Source organism: Athene noctua, chromosome 22 (genome assembly GCF_965140245.1).
Source record: "Athene noctua chromosome 22, bAthNoc1.hap1.1, whole genome shotgun sequence".
Lineage (NCBI taxonomy): Eukaryota > Metazoa > Chordata > Aves > Strigiformes > Strigidae > Athene > Athene noctua.
Window position 1 is genome coordinate 4386177 of NC_134058.1, and position 24321 is coordinate 4410497.

Sequence of the window (24321 nt, forward strand, 5' to 3'; positions counted from 1 at the left end):
ATGCAGATTCTAAACGACGCAGCTCAGTCCCTGGCTTTGACATCACTGCCTCGTGGACTGCATCAGAGGTACGATGCTTGTGCAGCAGCAGTTAACAGAGCGTAACAGGAAAAAGCGACATAAAAACCTGTAGGGGAATAAGAAGAAACCAGAGCTGGAACACTCCAACCATGGATGAAAAAACACAGCGAAATATGAGAGAGCAATCTGGTCTGCTGCATAGAATGAAAAGCCCCGATTCCCTATTCTTCATTTTGCCGAAGACTTACTATGGCGTATCAATTCTCAGGACACCATTTAAATTATTTTTTAAAGATTCCTTTTAACCAAACTATTTTACATTTGTGTTGGGATCCAACTCTGCATTAAAAAAAGTGGATGACAAACTATTTTCCTTTGAACTCATGTCAGAAATCCCTACCAGAAATGTAAGCCTAGCATATAGCTGCTATCTGAGTAACAGAGGGAGCTTGAAATGCTGTTCCAAATTTCCAAATACGAATGAAGTCAATCCTTCTGGCATTCTGAAGTTTTGGCCAATTATGCTGTCACCTTTATCAGTGTCATACAGAATTATCACTAGGCCGTTGAGGCAGTACAAGATATCCAACTATAAAATAGTCGTGTGCCTCTACTGAAAGGCAAGAGAATGCTACTTCTTAATACACAAGGAACAACAAAGCAGACAAATTAGTTTGACACTTAGAAATTCTAAAGCTTAACAAAATGATCAAGCTTTTAAAAAACATTTTCATCTTTCAGATTTTCCTTCCTATTCTACTCTTCCATTAATTCAGGTATCGTGTTCAGTTCCCCCTTACCCTGCAGCAAGAACAGCTACTTCTTTTCTCCAAGTCAAGCACGACAGAGACCTCTAAATGTTTTTAAATATAAAAGAACTAAATAGTTGCACACCAAATCAGAAGTGACCTGTTGCTCTCCAGCGTCTCATAAAGCAGACTGCATAAAACAGTTTAAATTTTCTCTCCTCTGCACAAATGACATGCAACAAATTTTATGTCTGCATGTTAATGGTGCAGGAGATGCTGCACTGCTCACAGAAGGCATCCGAAAATGACAGCTGCTGAATTAAAAGTCTTACAATACAGGGCTGGTAGAACGATGAGGCTTAAACCTGTGGATGCACGGGAGAGAAGTTTTGATAAAAAGTGGAAGTGGCTCTAGACAAAATGGATTAAAGATCCTAGTTCTGTACTTTCAAAAATTAAGATAAACCTTTCAATTTTACCCCTTTATGTTTAAAACATTACTTATCACAGAATTCTGTCAGCATTGTTGTTCATACTGTAGACTGAAGACAAACTGTAACCAAAAAAAAATGCTATGGATAATTATTATTGTGAAGTGGCATTAGGAAAACCCATGGCTTGCTAGGTCAGTCAATACCGACGGACAGCACAGTTGTATTTTACAAAGTGGTTACCATGGCTATTGACCAGCCACAGCACAAGATCTCCCAATACCATTTTATAATTTGAGCTTCCCCAATGAAATGTATTAGATTCTGCAGTATCCTGCTACAATGTGTAAACAGGGAGCTATAAATAACCAAGGAAGAACAAGGAACAAACATGTTAATGTTTGCATATGTGTTACTTGCAGGTCCCATATTTTATCCCAAGAAACAAATATCATGACAAGATACACAAAGCCATTATGTTCTGACTAACAGAGCTCAGATGGCATGTTTATCAATGTGATGATAATGCCATTGCAAAGCTGTAGTTAAGGTTATGCGTCAGGGTTTCTATTATCAAGAGATTACAGCTTGGCAGGAAAAATTTGCTGCTGCATGCTGAAATTCAGCACCCCAGGTATGAACTGGGAACCTCAGTTCCCAGTTCACTTTTCTTCTTTACTGCAGAAATCTGAAATAAAGCTGTTTCTGAAAGCATGCAAGAATAACATCTAGTGCAAAATAACCTGTTTAATTAATTTAAGACTTTCAAACTGAAACCTCATGGGCTTCAGAAAGGCAGGATGACTCTGATAAAACTGTCAATTTGTAACTGCTACTAATGTGTCTCTTGATGCTTCAATCAGGTTTAGATCAAATGTATTTTTTCTAAGAAAATCCATGTGTATTTCATTCTCTTCCCATGACTTCCACCTGGTTAATTAGTGAAGAGCATGTTGTAATGCACTATATTTACAAACACACAAACAGAGCCTTTTCTGTTCCTTCTTAATTCAGGAAATAAGGACTTTTTTCCTAAAAAAAAAAAAAAAAATCTCCTTTTTAGACTTTGTCAAAGAACAGCAAGTTCTCTCAACCTTTTCCTTAATTACAAGCATATAAAGATGGAAGATTTTGCTATCAGGAAAGCAATAGGTACAGTGCATGTTTTCAAAGGCCCAAGGTTTTCTAGGCAGAGACCAATTGAAATTTTCACCATCTTCCATATTTTAATAGACCTTTTTAAGTTTTATAGTAAATACGGTAGGGAAATTTACAGGGTTTTAATAGTTAACAGCAAATAAATGCTAAATGCATAAACCCATCCTTATTTCTTACATTTCACAAGATGAAAAATTATGGCAGTTGTTCCGAAAGGAAAATGAAATCTGGTTATATCTGCAAAACTTCTGTTAAATGTGCAGCACATTTATAGATTGCCCCAATCAATTTTTTAGCATGCAGACACTGTATATGCACACTAGCTGAATTTCAGTGCAGAGTACATTTTATTAAAAGCTTGGCTGAGTTTTAACATTATATTTTGTGTGTACTGTGCAAATAAAGGCGATTGCTGATAACGTTAGATGATATATATTGTCCTCTAGAAACAGAAGTATCCTGATGGTTTCCTTAAGAAGACACAGTTTAACCTAAAGATGTCAGGTATCTCTTACAAAAACATAACTTGTGTTACACTTGGGGTTTTTCCACCAAACTATACCTGGCTGTCACAGAAAATGATGCTAGTATTTATTGTATCTTTACCCAAAAGGAATCCTACATGCTCAAGAACAGACAGGACTAAGCACTGCTCAGTGAATAATTCCATCATGGGTAAAAAGAGATACTTTAAGTTAAAGAAAATGTAGCTGTCACACATATCCAAGCTACTCTCAGAATCCACCTAACCACTGCATGCCCGTTTAACTCTTTCCACAAGCTGCTCTGTGCCCTGAACACTAAGGGTCGTTTAGATGAGCTGTGGGGGGATGTGGGGTAGGGGAGAACCTGTAGAGTCGGGCTGAGGGTTGGACTCGATGATGCCGAGGGTCTTTTCCAACCTGAATGATTCTGTGACTCTGTGATACCCAGAAAAATCCCAACTCCCCCAAGACCCGGGCCCGGCTGGGGCTGTGGCCAGGGGACGGCCGGTCTCTCGGGGAGGAGAAGCAGCAGTCAGACTGACAGGCCCTTGCTGTGCCCCATCCCCAGCCAGCCTTGGCTGCCAGGCTTGCTCTCGGTCCTTCCTTCTCAAACAGCCCAGACCAGGGACTGGCAGCCTGGGAAAAGCTGGGGAAAACACTTTCTGGCGCTGAGCCCAGGAAGGCTCCATGATGGAGAAGCAGGTGGAGACACGGAGAGGTGTTCTGGCTGGTCAGAGAGAGCACAGCATAGTCAAAGACTTCCACAAGACAATTTTAAGATGCACAGGTTGTCATCTAAAGAGAAGAAAATGCTACAAAAGAAATCCTCTTTTCTAGGGCTACAGGAGAGGGTAGAAGGGAGAGAGGTTCCACAGAAATTTCTTGGCTTAAGAGTGCACATCCTCAGAGCAACTTTCCGTAGACAAGGATTGGTCCCAAGGTAACTGAATATTCTAGGCTATGACAGCAGCATATAGAATGAGGAATAAGCAATGAAGCTCACCTGAAACCTTTGTAAAAAAAAAAAAAAAAAAAAAAATCAGTCCACTAGAAAAGAAGAACTATCAAGAAAAATCTACATTCGGGCCTCTGCTACGTTCTTTTAACACGCCCTGCTGCTGGAGAACAGGATACGCTTCAACCTCATCTGAACTTCATTTTATTGTTTCCTGTCACTACTGTAACTCTGCTTAATGTTTTTAAAATTTAATTTTGAAGTAGCAAGCAATTTTACCCTTAGCATTAGATACTTGTGCTGCTGTGCGTTACATCAGTTAACGGCAAGCTTGCAAAAATCACCTAGCTGGCAAAGTTGTGTAACAGAAAGATACCATAAGCCTTCCCTAAATGTCTCTGCATGTTGTTTCACAGACTCTGGCATCGTATCAGAGATGTGTGCAGATCTCACACATGCAAGCAGAAGTAGGAGATCTTTGCAGAAATCTCTCTGTTCCCACTGCTCCCTCTGTTATTTGCCCTTAGCCTGCAACATCTCAGATGCTCCTAGGTTAAGTTTACTGCTCTGTCCCATCTCTAACCACAGCACTTCTTTTGTCTCCTGCTGCAGGAAGTGGGGCTGTCACCAGCTTGCAATTTAGAGTCTCCTCCTGAAGAGGCTGCACCAAAGCACAGGTCATGATTTGAAGGACCTTATTCTCTTCTCTGACACAACCATGCAGAGGTATGAGAAACTGTTCACAGAGTCTGGCAGCTGCTCGAAGATGTCTGCAACCACTTACCACAAATCTCTGTGTTGCAGGGGAGTATCTGTGCTTTGATGACCACTGACACAATACACACAAGCTCCTTCATGATCTCTTTGGCTTGCAGAAAGTTGTGGAATAACAGCAAGATCCTTCACAGCCAAGCATGAACAGTAATAAATGCAGCCCACTCCTGCCATGGCAGTTCTTGCTGCTTAATTACAAACTACAAATTTTTAAGTAACCCATTTTGAGGCAGGTTTGTTTGTCTTTGCTCATTTGGGTCTTTTTTAACAGTCCCATTTCACAACTGTAAACAGGTCAATGTTTCTTAAATTGTGCCACAAACCTGCTTCCAGACTTCCAGTCTAAGAGAGAAGGCACACATGCAGGGGATTGTTTTGTAGAGCAAGACTGCAAGAGAATAATTATACAATGCATGTGAGTATCTGTATAGATACTTTTTTTTGGTCAAAATCATCCCTTACGTCTGAAATATACTTAGTTGATCTGCTTCTTCATTGAGCAGATTGTGCCTGTAGTTCAGAAGTAATACTAAAACCAAATTCATCTTTCTTTTCATAGATACCGGTCTGTTTATTTTTCTCAACAATTTTTAAAAATGAAATCATTCTCTTGTGTCAAGGCAAAATTGTCCTCTAACCTTCGTGGTATTTTGAAAATAAAATTCTTCTTCACCAAGACCTCTTACTTAAAGATACGGAAAAATAAAAGTATTTTGCTGGTATTCATCAGATAATCAATTATATTAAAGGACATTAACGTTCTAATTGGATATTCAAAGCACCTCTCCAGAGTGCATTGCTGGTCATCTAGATGTGATAAAAATCTTGTACTCCTTAGGCCATATGCCTGTAAGATCAAGTATCCTCTATAAACAACCTGACAAGAAATAGATCAGCTGAAAGCCTTAAAGGTGCCGAACAATTAGCTTTCCCTCCCAACTGGATCGCTTTGTCTTCCTGAAAAATTATACTGAAAAATTAAACCCTACCTCACAGTGCAGGGGATTCAACACCGAGGCATCACACAGATGCAGAGAGGCACAACACCCACCGGAGTCGGTGTTCCGTACGTCCATGGCCATACACACAGACGGAAAGTCATTAAGCAGACTCCCTCAAGGGAATGCCAAAAGATCCTGAAATGATAATGATCCCCCTTCCATGGCGCTGCACTGTTGGCTTTTGTTTTGAACAATAGATCTCCCATGATACCTCTCGCTTGCTGAAAATATTGGTATTAAGTGAGCATGAGCACAGCTGTGTGTAAATTACATATATAAACAGATTAGATTTGTATATTTATACTGGATGCAAACACATTAATAGCACATTTGCATACACAGTTGGCTAAATGAGATTGCATGCAGAGCAGGATTACTAGTTACAAACACATTTATTTAGAATTTTCAATAAAGTATTTATACTGCCATTCAAGAGGTCAAAGTGGATTCATCATCCTTTCTCTCCTCTTCGCCTTCTTAGAAGCATACAAAAATGCTCTTGTCAACATGCTTTCCACATCCTGCCAGTCCCTTATCACAACTATTCTGGAAAAAGGACTTACAAGCTAGCAGAAGAAACTGAACTGGGCTGCTTACCTAAAGGTTATCCGAATTTCCTTCAGTTCAGTTTATCGAAGGTGATGTTTTTTGGGGGCGGGAGGAAAAAGAGTTCTACATTTGACCACAGCATGAACTACCACCTAAATGCTGGTTTATAAACCTCTCCTTTTCCTGCTCTGTTTAATGCCAGGGATCAATGGGGAAGTCTGCATGAAAGGCAACATGATATTGAAGGTGACACAACAGCGCTCAGACATTTCCAAAGCTGGGGGAGAATTCAACTATTCCTTCACCCCAGGCTTTGAGCTGTCAGGGTGCTGTTAACCTTCTGTGCTAACCCCAGCTTTATTTTACCATCAGTATTTTAACAGAGCTATTTTTATAAAAAGAGAGATTTCAGGTTCACCCAAAGCCATATGCAAAGCTTTGATTCACTTTTCTGCATTGTACCTGTTTATGCATGAGAGCCTAGATGAGAAAGAGAAAACAAACCAGAAGAAAACCATAAAATTAATTATGTCTAAATGAGGAGCCTTTAGTGTTGCTCTAATTGTGCCCTGATTGCTGGCTCTGGGTGCTTTCACGGCACATCCCCAAATAACACTCCCAAGCCAGCCAGTCTCCCCTCTCTCGCCTTCACATTTCACGTCGGTTCCTGTTAAAAGGTCCAGTCCTGCCTCTTGGGTTCACCACGCTCGCAGCCCCGCCGATAAATCATCTCCCAACCTGCTCTTGGAAATGCACTGGCCGCGATGCGATGGCTCCGGCCGCGTTGCCAAGCAACCTGCGCAAGAGGGATGTCTGAGAAGTGCTGACAAATAGCCAAGTGGCTGCAACAACAGACTTCTCTCTGTCAAAAACGTGTTTGGGAGAAGTGCCTCCCCCGCCTCGGCTCTGTGCGAAACACTGCGTGATTGTAAAATCAAAATCAAAAGGCTATTGTAATGAACACACGCTTCCTGCTCAATTACTAATTGTTAAAAAGCTGCGGGGAGGCTGCGATCACACAGCGTATGGCAACAGAAATGTGATCCGGTAAACGAGATAAAGTCAACAGCACGCCAAGAAACCTGATCTGAGAGCAGCCTGCAGTGGCACATCAGAAGCTGATGCACAGATCAAAAAAAAGCCTGGATATTAAAGCAGCAGCAGGAGGAAAAAAAGAAACCCTGACTTTACTTTTCCCTGAGCTCTAGAAGGGATATTTGATAAACAACCTTGACTCTCTGGAAGAACAATTCGTGGGTTATTACAAGATTATCCATCCCAACACTAACGCAGTTGCGTGGTCCCACGTTTCAGCAGGAAGATGAACAGGCAGGGACAGATGAGCACTCTGGTTTGAATTCTGCTCAGTTTGCAATTCACTTTCCTCATAAAGTCAGGGTGGGAAGAGGCAGCATTCATTTTTCCAAAGCAGGTCTGGAGAAAACTCACCCCTGGTGGCACTGAAACAAAGGAGTGAGCTGCAGAAGATCTTCTGAAGAGCAACAAGTCCTGAACCTCCAGAAGGCTGGAAATGCACAGTCCCTCGGGACCCTGTGTACCTCTCCCCCGAACAGCACTGCAGCAAGGCAGTTATATTTAACACAGGCAAGCATTTCCTTAGTCCACTAAACTTAACCGTTTCCACCAGCAAGAAGCCCAGTTGGCCAACTTGCCCACATACATATTTAAAGGCCCATGACAGGCCTTGCCTGAACAGACGGGAGGGTCCACACCTATGCAGCGTGACGGGCTGATCCGGATCTGTGCAGCGCCCCAGCTGCTCACAAAGCCTCCCCGAGACATTTGCTCTTTCGTGATCTTCAGAACACGATCACATTGCACATGTCCATAAACCCGGTTTCACACAGTGAGTCTAAGTCTATCCCCTTCTGTGGACACAGACCTTAAAAACCAAACTGGGCGCTGCCTACATTGTCAAAAAAGAGCTTTCTATTTATATATTATTTGTAGATTGTTGTCTCCCCTAATCAACAGTTTCTCAGTGCTGCAAACAAAGCTAAAATGATCCGAGTGTGTTTTTACATAAACAATTTAAAGATGCATTAAGAGTTAAAGAGAACAAAGGTCTGGCACATTTGTGACCCAGAGAAGCAAAACAATATGCTGCTGCCAAGAGACAACAGAAAGCTTTTGATTACACTTAAGATTGCCTTTTTCTGTACACAAAGAGATTCATTTCTGATTGTTATTTTAAACCTCTGTTAAAATGCTAATATACAAAAAGCCTTTTTGTACATCAAAACTAAAGAGGAAGGAGAAAGAAAAAAAGTTGGACATGTTCCTTTTCAAGAATATACTTCCTTTCCCATATGACATCTGAGAGTATCTCCCTTTAGCATAGGTAAGTAGTGGAAATTCAGTACTTAACCTGCAAACTTCAAGCTGACAAAAAAAGCACGGCTATTTGCTTTTAATTTCCCAAACTCATGCTCGCGCAGACTTGGTAAAAATGCATTTCCCAAAAAAATAAGTCAGCGTTCCAATTGTAGTTGGTTAGTGGATGGGATATACTTCTACTAGTGGAAGTATAGAATCCAAAAGCAGAGATAAAAATGCATATAAAGTAGCATATGTAATGCGAACCAAGACAGAAAAGCAGCACTTGTGGAATATAAACAATGCCCTGCTACACCACCTTTCCTCCGAAGGAATGCTTCACATGCATCAATTTAGACAATTAACCCTTCTTTTCCTCATATACTCTGTATCTCAAATACCAAATGCTGCACTGCCTGTGTATTCTTAAAGTTGTATTTGCTTGAATAATGCCAACATCAGAAAGCACAGCATCTTCCACAGGGCTCAAGATGTTCATTATGTTTCCTCAACTTTACTGGGCAGACACAAGCCAAGAGGAAAATATCATATATTAGCCCCTCTCTGAATTCTATTCTCCTTATACTGTTTGTCTTAACAACAGAATTTTTACTCGACTTACAATACCGTAGGGAACATCACTCCGCCCGCTACCACAAAGCGGATCCCCATTAAATCACCAATACTAAACCGCCCAGTCTAGGCAATAACATGGGTGGGTGAACACAGACATACACCAGCCCCCAACCCACAAGCTATAGTTCAGCAAGATCAGACCACAAGGCTAATAACTAACGGGAGGGTTAAGACAAAATAAGCTTCCACTCAAGCTCTTTCCTTAAATAGCAAAACATTTCCATTTTCTCCATTTTCCATCCCCCCCCCCCCCCCCCAAAATTTTCTTTGTTACACAGATCACACAGAGTTCTGGAAATACATGTCCGCTCACTGAAGTTTAACGCTATTATGCAAGCCTGAAGTTGTTTTTTTTCACTGTGACATTTTTTGTCCTTTCAGTCAATTTGTAACACTAAGCACAAAAAAGCAGCAGCACTCAGACTACTTGAAATAAGCTGTATGATCCTTTCAAGGCTCAAACATACTATTTCTAGAGGAAGTTCCCTATTGCAGAATTGTTGTTCCACTGGGATTTCAACCATTAACGTCAATTATTCTGTAGACTATTTCTGCCTTCAAACAGTGACTTTATGCAAATTGCAGAAGGAAACAAATAAAACCACTCCAAGAGCTCCCATACTTTAGAGCAAAAAACATATCCAGGAGTAACGAGACAAAATGGTGGCAAGAATCCCCAGGAAATTATACAAATAGAGAAGCAAGTATCTCTGTAGGTGACTTCACCAAATAAATAACTAAACAGCAGGGCTGTTAGTAGTAGCAATGCCCAGGTTTGAGTTCAAGCACTAAGATACAAGTTTCAGTTTGTGACCCTTATTAAAAATGACATAAAGCAACTTCTGCAAACTTCCTGAATTTCTCTCAAGGTAAGTCTGCCACGAATGCAGCGTAGTGAAGAGATACCTGACAGCACAGCTCTGCATATAAGAAATCAAATTCCAGGCTAAGAGACATATCCTCAGTGAGAGACCTTTCCTATATCAAGCAGAAAGCAAACTTCCTCTTGTGACAGGAGTTCTTCAACCTGCCAAGTTGTTTACAAGAAAAAGAGGGTGTTCTGATGCGTTCAGGAATTTTGTATTTTCAGTTCAGAGAAATGAATTCCCATTTTCACCTAGGATGATACAGTATCCAAAAACCTTCAACACTTAAAACCAAAAAGAGGATATTCAGAACACTGCAAATTCTGTTCAGCTCTTTAGAAAGTTCAGTCTTCAAAATGTCATAATTTAAGATTTTTTTAAACCTGTGTTTTCTTTCTTCCACTGGAGTTTTTATTATAAGAAAATTCTGCCAGTCAAAAATGTTAGAGGCGAGCAATCACAGGGGAATCTAGGTATGTAATACTGTCTCCACTGAAAGACAGCAGATTTTAGCACATGAGCAAGCACCTAAAATTCCCTCTTTAGATGTGGGCTGGGGCAACAGTGGCAGCATACTCTGTGTCTGTAACTGGTACTCGTAAGCTCTGAAGGCTAAGGCCAAAGATATTAAAATAGAACTTGTGATACTTTGCACTGTTTAGAAGATGGTGGACACTTTAAGGAGACTAAATCCCAAATAGTTACAGACACACACCCTCTGACACCTCTATAAGAACTGAACACCCAGATTTGGCACTCAAGTAACTTAAAGAATTCTTTATTTCAGTTGTGTAGCCCAGTCTGACCCAGCCGTGGAGCAGTTCCTAGGGAGAGTGGCAGCATTTACCTCCAATTTCCAAGACTCCATGCTGAAACCACATAATATAGCCTTCTCTTTAAATAAGTAAGAAGGCCTAACCTTTTCCAGCACTTTGACTGATTGCTAATTAAAACTTGTCTTCACAGCTTTACATTTAAAAGAATCACAATGTAATAAACAGCACCAGCGCTGCCCTAACACTAAGATTTTCATCCTTTAGCTACTGCCCACTGCCAGTGTGGGTCCTAGTGGCACCCAAGCACCAAAATCAGCAAGACTGCTTATAACAAAGTAGATAAACAGCTAAACTTGCTAACTATAACGACCAATAATTGTATTATTATTTTTAACCAGTAAGTCCCACTGCACAAGGTTTCACTGCCTTGCGAGCTCCTGTCATGATCGCACACCACAACCCTCACTGTTCAACCCCCCATTGTATATTTGTCAGAAGCACACAAGATTTCAGCAAAGTGAATGATACACTTCTGCAACGCAGCCATCCAATTACTGAGGAAGATGTTGGCTCCTACAGGGATCTTGGCAGTAACATATAAAAGTAGTTTTTAAAAGAATCGGATGATTCATAAGTTCCCTTTTCTTTTGTGTAAGGGACTCTGAATAAAACTAGCTACGGGGAGGGTGGGGGGGAATGGTGCCAAATATGAAAAAGTGACCCACAAGTAAGAGTGAAAAGAATAAAGATTTCAAAATGAAGGACCAGAAATGCATCTATAACAAAGGTGAACACTGACAAAGGAAACTTGAAGGGTAGATATTTGGGGGGAGGGAGGCAAGGGGGAAGTGGTGCCGACACTGTGGAATTACCTCCCCAGACATGCAGAAGTGGACAATATCTTCCATAACACATAAATGAAATATGCACCCTAATAAAATAGAGGTGCCCTCTTTTGCCTTCCCCAATTTGTAACAAATGGAATGTTTGATTTGAGTGTTTGAAGTTATTCCAATGCAGTGGAGGGTAATACGCTGCGATGCTTATTTATTAGCTCCTCTAAATGCATAAGCCCCTGTCTGATCAATCTCCCCGTGTAGCCTAAAAGCTATATAAATCTGAGCAGCTACTATGAAAGGGGGAGGGCGGAGAGGAGGAAAGGAAGGAAAAGAACAAAAGAATAAGACAAACCACGGTGGATCATGCACAAGTGGGTAGGGGAACAAGTGAGGTATCAAGAGGCCAGTAAAAGCTGAAGCAAAACCACAAACCCAGAAGCGACGTGAGCTTTGAGTCTTTACCACAATATATGCAAAACCACAAGGCACATGAAAGTACAAAACAACATCGGACAGGGAGCACAAAGTCGTAGTTTTTAAATGCACCCTCATGAGTACTGATCAACACATCTCTTACACAACACTTAAACAAGGAGGGAGAAAAACCTAACCACGTGCTAGCTTAAGAGAACCTTTTGCAGAAGCACAGACAGTATTTACAAGCTGTCCAGGGATGGCTCTGTTGGGGTTCATCTCTGTCGACTACGTAAACTTTTAAAAAGGTTAAAAGGGAAGTTACTCAGCTACTATGAAATGGAAAACGGGCTGCTTCTAAGGTGGCATTTCCACACTCAAATCTGTTTCCTTCCAGATCCTACGAAACCCCTCAACATCTGCTATGTAAGCAACACGGAGGCACGCTCGGAAATTACTCCTCAGCTCTAGCAGGGTTCCTCTGTGCTAGAAGGTACTGAGTATCTCTCTGGATCAAGCCCTTATTTGCTGTCAAATTCTTTTTATGGCAGTATAATCATTAGCTTTACTGGCACTGTTACCCTCGTAACTAATTAGGAATCTTGGATGGATGCAGAAAATGATTAATATTTAGTCACTATGCATCTACTACAGAAGCAGCCTATTATCAAACAAGTGACACCTCCACAAACTTAAATTAAATAATGGCTCCCACAGAGGATTCAGAGCTACTGACAGAATGGCAAGTGATTTAAGTAACATAAAGCTGAGCAACTGGTGATGGATCACAGTTTTTTCACTCGCTCTGTTACAGCCTGTAATAGAACAAATGATCATTTTTCAGCCTAATTGAATATGGCCGCCCCGCTTATACACAAAAGGAGACAAAGCTATATAATTTGCTTCATTAAAATGCATTTTTATGGCATCTGAAAGATTAAAAAAAAATTGGTGCTGTTGATAGGGAAGATTAGAAAAATAAAATTCATCACGCAAACAGAACTTGCAAATGAGGTGTACTTTGGCATTCATACTGCTTATGCTTGGGCAAGAAAGATTAAGTCCTGAGCGCTAAAGCACACAGAGCATCCATATTGTGACAGTAATCAAGGTTTCTTAAATAAGAATTATGTCACTATACTACTTTGAAGCAGCACTTTGTCATTACCTGTTGCAGTGACTGGCTGGGCCCTACTAAATAATTTTCAGAGAAGTTGTCAGGCAGAGCCACAGAGAATCTAGTGACCTTCAAAAAGTTAAGGGTAAAAAATTTTTTTTCCATAATGATTAGAAAAAAATCAAAACACCTGTTAAAAAAGAGCCTTTTCCAACATAAAAATCAAAGCTTCAAGCAAGAGTGCTTCATTTATATAACTTTAATGACACTGAAGCTTTCCAAGATGGCATGTTTTGGTACTCTCACCTTCCACAAGCCAGGCGGCAAACCTAGTTGTTTGTCCTCTCCCCCCTCCAATCCCCCTTTCAGCTTTCATTGCTTGGAGATGCTAGGGAGAGATCTAGGAATTTAAAATTAGTTACCATTTGACACTGGAAAACAAATTTGGTTTTTCTTCCATATTTCTATCTTGGCCAAGAAAGCAACATGGCATCTCTGTTATTTCTCTACAGAGCATCACTTAGGTGAGAAAATGCTGCTCTGGCAACAAATACCTGCTCATCAACTGCTGCCAGAGCACCAGAATGTGGTGTGATTGCCCCACCAAGCATGGAAGCACAGCCTGAGCTCCATACTGGTTTCTGACTAAAATACTCACACCTGTTTCCAGCTCTGCTCCTTCTTGAACCTCTTTGACCTACACCCTCTACAGCTACAGTTCAGCCATAGGATCCCCCTTATTTAGTCTGAGCTGACAGCTCCATGTTCAAACAGAATGGAAGTCAAGGCTAAGACAAAAAGAGATCCAAACTACCAGGAGGAAAAGAACTTGAAGGGGAAAAATAATCAAATGTCATCTTGCCAAGTTGGAGACAACACTGTAATCTGTCTCTGCACTCGCTTTGTTTTACTTGGGGTTTTTTGTGTTTTTAAAGCAATCTTGTTAGGAACAGCAAATTGCCTTTTCCCATGGTTTAGACAGCAAACAGCTCCTTCAAAACAAAACAGTGATTTGCCATATCAATTAATCCATTCCTGGGCTCTGTGTATTTAATAAGTAGTTCCAACATAATTATTGCAAAATAGAACACGTTCACCTGTATCAACTTAAGACTAAGCCACAATTACTTGGAAAGATGCTGGAGATTTCTATCATAAGCTTATAACATGGAAAAACATCCAAGCCCTTCACCATTATTTATTACTATATTATAGTTTAATTTTGATGTATTAAGGAGGTAAGGATCCTGTAGACTAATTTAAATTTCTTAACACCTGCAAGATAGATAAACTCAACCCAACAGTGAAATGGCAGGACTATTGAAATAATTTGAAATCAAACCAAGATCTCTGGATGTAGCTGTCAATACAAGCCAATAAACCAGTCACCCTGCCTTAACCAGTAGAAAAGGTGAACCTAAGTTTAAATCACACTGTTTATAGCGTTTCCAGAACAAAACAAAAAATCTTCTGGAAGCAGACAGCTAACCAACATTTCTTACATTTGAATTGTAAAATTGTTTTCAATAGCATGAACTCATCCAATCCTAGACATTGGGGTGTTGCCATAACGTACACCAAGGAGCATCAGCCAGAAATCTAAGGCCATTTATTAAATTTGCATTCAGAATAGGAAGCAAATGGTGATCTTATTAACACTATCAGGCTTTAAAAAGTCAATCGTACTATTAACATATACGGATTATCTTTAAAAAAAATTAAACTTCAGAATTTGGAAGTTAATTTACGTACAAAGAAAGGGAGAGTCAACAGATCAGTGGAATCTAAGCAGGATAGCTTTGATACAGTCTCTTTTAAAAATTAAATCTAGATGTACACACATCCACCTGCCCCCAAAAGACAGATGCAGCGCAAAAAAGTTTTAGCATGACCATGAGAGATGAACACTTAACAATCACTCGGCTCTGCCCACTATGGCAAAGCATTAACCCTAGAAGCTCCCAGAATGTTGAGGATCGCTCCACTCTCCAGATGCTCTTAGCGTTACCGCGTCATGGACTCAGTGTCCCTTTGGAGAAGAATAGTAGATAGGATGATGTTATATTTAAACCAGGTTCCAGATCTCTTAGCAGATCAAACCTGATTAAGAAGTCAGAGTATTGAAGACAGTAACTGTGTCACTGACCAGAATATCATTTGATGGGGAGAAAGAAAAAAAATACAAGTCCATGCAGCGTATTAGCACGCTTGGTTTCTTTTCTTCCCCTGCACAAGGCCAGGGTGAAGAGTCTTTGTTTCAGTTGCAATACTGCTGAGCTGCACAGCTCATGCTTCTATACATAGACTTGTAAGATATACACGAACATTAAAACTGACTCCAGCTCTGTTGCTAAGAAACTACGAAGGATAGCTTTTTTGGCCCTCTTCATTTATAAAATAACCACTTTGCCCTATGGGAGAACGAATGCAATCTCTCAAGTCCCTCAGTGCCTTGTTCTCATTTTTAAATGAACACAGAAAGATGATCGAGAATGCTAGGAAGTGTAAGCGATCTCCATTTTTAAGATGCCCTTGAAAATGAGATGAAAAACATGGTTTCAACAATCAACTGCTGTCGTATTTATTAATCTTTCAAGCAGCAGATTCTTTCCCCTTGGCAACAGTGAACTATGTGTATGTGCTTCTGTCTCTATTACAAACCTTCTTCTAAGAAAAACAAAACACCAGCTTCTGAAAGCACCTACAAATTATTTAGTTTGTACTGGAGTTAAACTTTGAGTTTAGAGTTTAGCTTCCGTCCCCACACAGAAATAGCTTTCTAAGCTGTGGCAACTGGCCAGTGTAAATATTTGTTGTATTATTTTTTGGGATCAGCAATATGGTAAGTGCTTAATAGATAAAAATATTCCACACGAAGGCAGAAAGACGATGAATCAAGAAACATATGGCAGTTAAACAAAGCAAATTAAAAAAATGATATTGTTAAGAAAAGACTAACTTATCTGGCAGCTGCGGAAAGATTAAGACGAGCAAAAGCGGTGAAATCACCCATTTTGAAGCCAAGGTCACTGACAGGATTTATAGATTTACCCCTGAAGGCAGCCTTTGCTGAACATGAAATGCTGAAATAATTTATTTTTTTTTTTAATCTACTTCCCCCACCCCATTTGGGCTATCTCATTTGCTGGAGGCTTTTAAAATTCATTCCTTTTCACAGCTGGTTAAACAATGGAATCTTTCTGCAAACTAAAAGGACAAAATTGATTGCCCTACACAAACTTTTCTGCACGTATAATTGATTTTTAATTCACTGTCTTATTTCCGAAAGGACTTGACAATAAACTCAGTGCTGTATGTGCAATATTGATCCCTTTAAACAAGGACTTGGATCAAAGACTGATGCAAGTTAATCACAACCAAAAAGATTATTATCTTCTGTCTAGAAACCTGTGCTTAAACTAAATTCACCATTCCTAGCCATATTACAACTTATATTTTCTAGCTGTACTGCATCTTATAATTTTGTTAACCTGTCAACTGCTAAGTAACTGTAATTTTATGCAACTTTTAATAACTCCCCCCCCCCCCCCCCCCCCCCCAGCATAATAATTTCATCCTTCATTAGTTACTTTTTTCTGTGAGGACTGATGGTTCTTTCACATTCTGAGTTCTTAGAATAAGCTACAGACAAGTCTGTGCATTCCCACTCTTCCTTAAACTAAAAATCTTACTTATTCCCCTTAAAATAAAGGAGAACTACTAGACCGTGGCAATTTGTGTTTGGTGGGTTTCTTTATCTCAATGCTCAGTTAATTTTCAGCTGTTACTGATTAACACACTTGCAAATGGCATCAGATAGCTTGATTTCTAAAGTCCAGAAAATGTTAATTTAGTAGGAACTGTTACTCTACTATGAAGCTATAATGTTTACTTTTTGTGGATAAAGAATTAAAACTAAGCCCACTCAATTACTCAAATGCAGCCCTGCAATGTCAGCCTTCTTTACAAGTATCCCTTGATGATTTTTTTCTCCCCCTGACTATTCCAGAGGCTCTGTTTCAATTTTGCTGTGAATTACATTTTCTATAGCTGCCATATAAACAGTAAATAAAATTCATGGTATTTTTGCCCCAGTAAGCAGCTCTGTCTTCCAGCATATCTGAAAAGCCTGGCTTCAAAGGAGTGAGCAATGAAAACAATGTTTTCATGAGCAGATACTCCAAAAAGGGCAGATGAGAGACATTTGAAAATGATTCTAGGCAAAGAAGCCAAGCAAATAAATGTGTGTTTTGCATAAGTAATTTCTTGACCAGCTACACTGGATTACAAATACTTGCAAACATGTTAGGAAATTAGTTTGCTGTATCTTGTCATTTTTGGCAGAAAGATCTCCACTTTTATTTTATGACAAATGAGCTTTAAGCTGAAGCCAGGTGTGGATATTTTAAAATTTATGAACTTGTAAATCCACGTACACGGCCAATTAACGTTTATCACCAGCAAGGATTAACTATCCCTGCCCATAAATTTAAGAGGTTGTTTGAATCTAGGTTGTTTACCTCAACTACTCTACATCAAAAGCAATGTAAAATATTTAAAGGGCAGCATATTTCATGATAAAAGCTAGTTATCAGGGACGTCACAGTGTGTCATCGACAGTTCTGCCTGCAGATGCACAAGTGAAAAAAGCACCTTCTTCCTAAGGAACACTCAGAAATTCTTTTTTTGAGAATTTAACATCTCTGAGAAGACGGGACCGAATATAGAAGGAAAAGGAGGAAATGGCCAAGAAATAATACAAAACTATTGTTTTGCCCAGATTCTCTTTAACTTTGGAAGACAAGAGCCCTGAATTTCAAAGGTGGTTCAATTAGCCTCGCCAGTGTTCTTCATAATCAACATCTGAATGCTAATTAGGAGCACAGTTCCATGCAGCAGAAGCATCCCTGTGCAATAAACTGCAACACAGCAGCAGTGAACTCTGCCTTCAGCTAGCATGCATAAGTAAACAGAATTAATAACTACCCAAGTGTGGACGGCTGACTTAATCTGTTTCGATTAGATGCAGCTCAGCCTGAGGCCTTTGTGTTATTTAAAATGTGTTCATCATGTTTAATTAAAAACCTAATAAACTAGAGGTTCTTTTAGTTCTGATTTGTATTTCTCTCTTCTGTAAGCTGTATCGATTTTGTTAGTACTTTTGATAAAAAGGCAGGAAAAAAAGCACATTCTGAATAAAGAGACAAAACTGTAAGATCAAATCAGCAAGACTCACGTGAAGAACAGTCAGAACTACTCTACTTCTTTTGACATTTCCAATGCATGAGGCATACCAGAACTGAAAACCATTTCATTTGGTAATTTCAACAAAACTTTAGATGAACACTGTACCCTCTGTCAATTATAGCCGTTTGATAGGTTATTTATCTGAATAATGGAGAAGTGTGCACAAGGAGCTCGGGTTTGGACCTGGAGCAAGTGTAGGGTCAGAACTGTACCGAAGATCATTAAAAGTACAAAAGCCATTTTGCAGAAAAGATTTTGTTCCAAGACGGGCGGAAATTCTGCAAGGACAATTTTTCTGGTGAAATATTTCCACTGAAACTACGCCAGGAAATATGGGTGTTCAATTGAACCTAAACTGAAAGAAGCTTATGATCATAGTTCCAGATTTGGAATCTGTGGAAAGTAAAGCAGCAGATCATCAGGGCAAGCACCAGCGTTTAAATATAGACACTCAGTTTCAGATTTGTTGTGCTTATTCCCCATAGACAAACTCTAAGTCTGCATGTTTCAAAATACAATTTCAGTGTCAGTTTTGAAATGTTTTCAACTGGAGAAGACGACTTGATCAGCACCATTCCTTTCTTATGAGTGATTTCTGATGGTTTCCATCAAAAAGGCCTGTACTCTGTCAAAGATTAAGAGACACTGTTAGAGGTGACTGTGAGATACAGAGTAGACCTCACTTGTCTTCGACTCTGACAATCTCTTGCTGAGTTTGAGTGAAGCATCTTTGTTTTCTCAATGCATTGTAAGTAAGGCAAATACTAATGACATCTTGCCTGTACTACAGCCTAACGCTGTTGTACTCCAAGTGACAACAACAGTGCTAGAGAGATGGGGTGACACCAAGTCTGTGGGAGACTAGGAAAGATGGCTGAAGAAAATGAAAGGAGAAGAGTGGTTACTCTGTTATCTTAGTGAATAATGTTCCCTGTGTAGCGTTAGTGAAAGGCATCACACATGCCCAAGGGCTAAGTCAGTCCCCTTTTCCCAGCTCCACTAACCTTGCCCTAGCAGCGAGCATCATGCCACACGTCAGCCATGGCATTCAATGGTAGGAAACTTTTAAAAGGACACTGCCACCATCCATATCAAAACAGACAACTTGCTCCATGGCTTCTTCCCAAAGACTTCACTCTGAACCGCCCTGCTTTCTATTTGCAACTGCAGCCCACCACTAAGATTCCACCAGGTGATGCTGCTGAATAGTGGTCTATCGGCTGCATGCTTCCAAAGTGCTTAAATATGACATTATATATGAGAACTGCTCAACAAATTTGTCCACGGAAGTAAACTCACAAGCCTTACAAGAGAAACCAAACCCCCAAACCAAATCATTGCTGGAAATTGATGTTGTCAGGTGCAGCGTAAGCCTTTACAAACAGGAAACAGCTGCTCTTAGAGCTGCGTGTGGATGCATCGGTACACAAGTTTCTTTAGCCACTTTTATCAGGCAGTGTGGAAGGCTGGTTTTCACAGTATGCCTCTGAATTTACATACTGGAATAAAAAAGGTTTAAAAATAGCCGTAGGTTTAGAAACACAAGGGAGACAACAAACCTCCATCTTCATATTTAGAGAGTCTTCCATTTAATTCAATCAGCGGCAAATTTTATCCTCTGTTTAATTTGATCTAAACCTCTGTAACCACATCATCAGTAGTAAAAATAACATAACTCCCCTCCTTTATTTTAATCAGTTCTGATCACTGCAAAGCAGCTCTTACTTGATATTTTGGTCACATGCAACAAAGCTGGTTTAATTAACAGGAAAGGCTTTCTCTTTCGGCAACAGATAGTCCACAGAAAAAGTTAAAAGCTTTATAAATAAATAAATTTTCAATAAACTTGAGTTGTTCACACAGCGTTGTATCACAAATACTATTGAATACTACAGAGACCTGTGCTGGACACAGCATTGCTATCATGCACAAGAAAATCAACAACATTAATCATCCAGCACAGTGGAAACGGACTCAGTGAAAACACTCGTGCCAGTAATAGATCAACCAACTTGGGGGATTTCCGACTTAGGAAGTGCAAAGTTTTAGGAATTAGTTTTGTACTAAGTCAGTTCTTTCCCTGCACGAACGTGTCTACGCTTCTACTGAGGTTGCTTTTGCCACCTGCCCGAGTACCTGACATTGCCCCAGTGCTCCTGCCCAGCCCCACAACCTCATGGCTCCCCTGCAGCAGAGCTGACCCTCACCTTCAAAATCTGGCAGAAAAGTAATTTAAGACTAACAAAAGGCGGAGCGTGACTTTTTGGGGGTCCAGAGGCATGGCAGGGGGCAGAATATGATTACAGGATTAGAAAGGCAGGAATGGAAAAACTGAGACAACAAAAGTCCCGGTCTACACGATTTCAGTTGGTCCCACGCGACAGAGCCTCTCTCAGGTAAGGGGATTAACTAAGCAAAACTCTGTACCTGGTGTGGTACCTGCTTATTTATCCAAGTTGTAAAAATTAATAAGTAGATATTTGCTGAGCCACAAGAAGAGATTAATTCTAAATCCAGCACAAACAGGGAGATGGTTTGGACCTGGGTCTTCCACTTCTCTTGGAAGTGTCTCTCTTGGATTATCAACCAGGCACGTTATCAGGGGCTTCCTCCAGCTCATCACTTGCCATCATGAGACCGAGGGGGAACACATGCCCTTAAGATTCTCACCAAAATTTAATTTTTTTGGCCAGACTTTGGGTTTGACACTTCAGTGTTTTCTGAGAAATACTCTGTTGTGGAGTTACCGTGCAGCTTTAGCACCCCGTGTATCATGCAGAAAGAGGTTTCCTCAGTTTCACAGAGCCAACAATAAGGATTCTCGCCTTGCAAGTCTCAGAAATGCTCAGAGTGCAGTACAGCTGCTTTAATCTGGAGTTTTCCACAAACTGCCAGGGACAAACACGCTATGAAGTTGTGCAGGTGGAGCTTAGCTGTCTATAAATAAGAGCACAGTTTGATCTTTGGCTCTGCTGAGGCTGGAGGGCTGCCAAATGTTTCTGGAAACTTGGATGGAACAGTACAAGAACAAATATGATAAAATGAGCTGAGACTGACAATGATTTATAGAGTCAGTGATCATTATTCTGTACTCACAGAGTTTGCACTTTCGGAGTAATGTTTCACTTTTCAATAAACTTTGCTTTTTCTACTCTCTATCATTTAACATGGACTGCTCATCAAAAAACCCTGAGCTGCAGCAGCTATGGCATTCACAACATAGTGCAGCTGATGGAAAAAAACAAGGAGAGTGAAAAAAAATCTAGACAGAAAAAAAAGAGGTGTTGGCACTGCGCAATTTAACCATGAATGTGGGAAAGAATGTATGCAGAGAAAACAGAGGTTAAAACAATACGAATACAAACTTGCTATACGCAGGGCAGAGCACTTGAACTGTTTGTTCCGGCAGTCTGTTCCCTAAACAAAAAATCCCTTTTGTGACAAGATAACTGGAAAACTTATCAGGAAGCTTTGTTCTAGGCTTTTTACTCATCTCCTCCTTCGCTTTACTGTCAGCGTTAGCACATGATCCTCTTTCAGTCTACGACTTCAGACAGTCTCCTTACCACAAAGGTTCTCTGTTGGATTTCAGAATAAGCCTACTTTAATACAGGTTTACATGGCCTGGCCTACTCCTAATCTAGCTCTTGCAAAAAAAGGTTTACATAAGGAGAGAGCAAGCACACATAATTCATTGGACTAACTCCCTGAAAGACTTTCAGAGAAATGAGAGCTTAAAAAAAAGTCTCTCCAGCCATCATCTGAATAATTAAAAAATGTTAAGAGACCATGAAAGTTTCACCCATTATTAATCGGTTCTATTTTACAGCACCAATGACAACTTTATTAGTCACTTAACAAGATCGCAAAATTTATTTTTATTTGCTTCTTCTAATACATCTACCAGTTAAGGGGGGGGAATACAACAAACTTTTCTGTTGTCACTTGTACATGAGCAATGCTGGTTTACACCGTTATCAGATTTTTTTCATTTACATGCCTGTTAAGTATACATGACAAGTTGAATTTCTATCCCCATTTATTCTTATGGTACATGAGAGAAGAAGCTTTTCCAACAGCAAAAACCATAAGAGTCTGAAGTTCTTCTGTGATAAATATTTTATCATAACTAACTTCCAATCATCTGATTTTCTATTTTAGTGCACGCTGCAGCCTAATTATTGAGCTAGGAAATAAAACGTTTTTCCATCTTCACAAAACCAGACATGCCTAGTCAGCTTGCTAAAGAGGTACTGTCTCCTTACATGTTACATTTCACATAAATCTATTCTGTTAAGCATAATTAACACCACCATTAAAATGCAAAATATTTTTAGGATGTAATCCAAGTAAACTTGTTCAGCATTCCTCCTGGGTACTGAAAATGCGCTAGTTTCACTTTTTTTTTTTTTTTTTAATATAGTCAAGTACTTCTGTGCTAGCTTAAGCTGCAAGGCCTGACAAACAAAGGGCTGTAATCCAAATGCTGCCAGAAAATGCATCTTGTGTTGAATGCAATATTTAAGAATGTTTGTTTACAAGGTGTCAGCAAATTAAGAATCTATAATTTGCTTCCAACTTCACATGATTTATTTCAGTTTACAACCCTACAGAAAACTGTTTAATAAGCACAGTTGCATTATATCATACGTATAAAAATTAAGCCAGTAGAAACCTCACAATTACAGTAATTAACCTGGAGAACGAACCACAAGAAACACCTTTGCTTCACTAATTCTCACACAGATATCATCTCCCCAGATTCTGGAAAAATACCCAGAAATAAAGAAACGTGGTCTGTTTGAGCGTGAAGTGCTTTCCCAGCAGCACAACCTCTCTGTCAACTACAGCTTTTATGAAGAGGTGTCTTTCTCAGGTCAAAATTATTTTTCTCCACTACCCAGACTGCAGATCCGTATCTTTTAGTAGGCTAATAACAACCATAACATTTCAATCCAAAGCCATATACACCAAAACCCTCAGCCTCTGTCTCAAAGAAAGAACAACATGTTTACACATTCCTCCTTTGCCTGCACTCCCACCCCAAACCCAGAAAGATTTAACCACCAGCACATGCCAAATCAGCAGCCATATGGAAGAACCAGCACTGCAACTACTAGATTGTGTAAGATGACAAGACTCGCAGTGTCCCAGGATGTTAAACTGGCCGAGCACAAATCCCTCAGTGATTTCAGGTCCGTCACTGCGAAGACACAATACAGCACCGTGTATTTACTGCACACCCCAAATTCATCACGTCTATACATGACTTTAGGAGCTACGTATAAGATGGATGCACGGTTTTCAGCACAGTTTCAGAGCCGGACAATTTCGACATACTCTAAACGAGATGTGGAAGGCATGGCTAAATCCCAGCTTTCAGATCATCTGTTCTTGGTCTGCTCTTTGTCAAAAGATTCATCCATCAAGAACTATGCCAGTAAACACTTTCTAATATTCTGTATGAGGGGAAGAAAGGACTTAATCTCACACTCTGTTTAGGAGAAGCATTGATATCCAACCTCCCATTAGCCAGCCTGAGCTGACACTGTAAGCCTCCTCCAATGCCAGCAGGGAAAAAAACAGGAACAATACTTTGTATGCCTTCTGCATCTTATCCTACTCCAATTAATGAACGTGGCCAGCCTTCCTGGAGGTGAAAGTGAAATTTTGAGTCCAGATGTTTCGCAGCTGTTCATTTACCCTATAGCATCCTCTCAAAAACAGTCACTTGATTGCCTCCTTTCTTATTCTGCTATTAGAAAGATATTTTCCTCATTCTAATTAAGTTCTATAAATCAAATGAGGGCTCACTAACTCAGCATTGTGCAAAAATTTATCCTGTGCAGCAAATTATTTGGCCCTCTTCTTTACCATAAAGGTAATCTCTTTAGAGGAAAAAAAAGAAACAAAAAAACATAAAGAAAGAAAAAAGCAAGAGACACAACATGAACTATAAGGCTCAG

The 24321-nt window shown here is 39.9% G+C and overlaps 1 protein-coding gene across 4 annotated transcripts in view; it reads right to left on the reverse strand.

Annotated features, from left to right (window-relative positions):
* Positions 1–24321, reverse strand: part of RERE (arginine-glutamic acid dipeptide repeats) — a 203905-nt gene that overhangs the window by 57878 nt on the left and 121706 nt on the right. The window lies entirely within an intron of this gene.